Here is a 936-nt window from a genome sequence, read left to right as displayed (position 1 = left end):
CTGCCGCTCACTGGCTGAGCGAGGTGCGGACGCGACACCGAGGGTTGCGATCCCGTTGCCGTCCTGGTACGGGCAGGACACCGAGGGTTGCTTGCCGGTCCAGGTCTGGTACAGGCGCGACACTGAGGGTTGCGATCCATTGCCGGTCACGAAAAAAGACAATAAAGGAAAAAAAAAATAGGAAACAAGGAGGAGTAGGCTTAGGTAAGAAAAAAACAAGTTTGGCACGTTTTTATTTGATGGGTGAACAGATCATGCTGACACAGGAAAATGGAAACACAAGAGAGCTGCTAGATAGGTACCAGCTCTATGGGAGTATTCGTTGCAAAGCGAGACATGTTGACTTTTTTATCTGCGTATTTATTCATTAATTTTAATTCATTTAACAAAGGTTTTTTGCATGCCTGCTATGTACCGGTCATTTTGCTGGATGTCAGAGGCATCTTGCTGGATGTCAGGGTGCCCTCAACATGGGGAAATTGTAATACGTCTGCACATTTCATTACTTATCAAGAAAGAATAGACTTGTTAAAATGCTATTCATACATGGTTTTCTAAGCAAGCACTTCCTATATAGAATTGGTTTTAGATAGGTAACACACTTTTCTAGCAAAACTAACGAAAAAAGAAATGCCCGTGAGTATACTTTTGTGGTTGAGTCGTTTTTTTCCACACTTTTTATACATGCCCTTATCTTTGGAATTATGGTTTTGTGAATTTAGGGGAAGAACTTGGATATTCTTTCCTCAAAGATCTTATATTTTAATAGTCTTAAGTTTCACAAAATATGTCCTTAGGCTTAAAAAAATACTTAATATGAAGTTATTCTTCTAACATCTCTAAGTCATGTGTCTTTGGCAGTATCTTTCTGGGACATAATTAAATTTGTTTTTAATACCAATGAGGCAATAATGAAAAACATCAGAAATTTTTTTT

Source organism: Galeopterus variegatus, unplaced genomic scaffold (genome assembly GCF_000696425.1).
Source record: "Galeopterus variegatus unplaced genomic scaffold, G_variegatus-3.0.2 Scaffold8232, whole genome shotgun sequence".
Taxonomy (NCBI): domain Eukaryota; kingdom Metazoa; phylum Chordata; class Mammalia; order Dermoptera; family Cynocephalidae; genus Galeopterus; species Galeopterus variegatus.
This window is presented reverse-complemented; position numbering follows the sequence as displayed.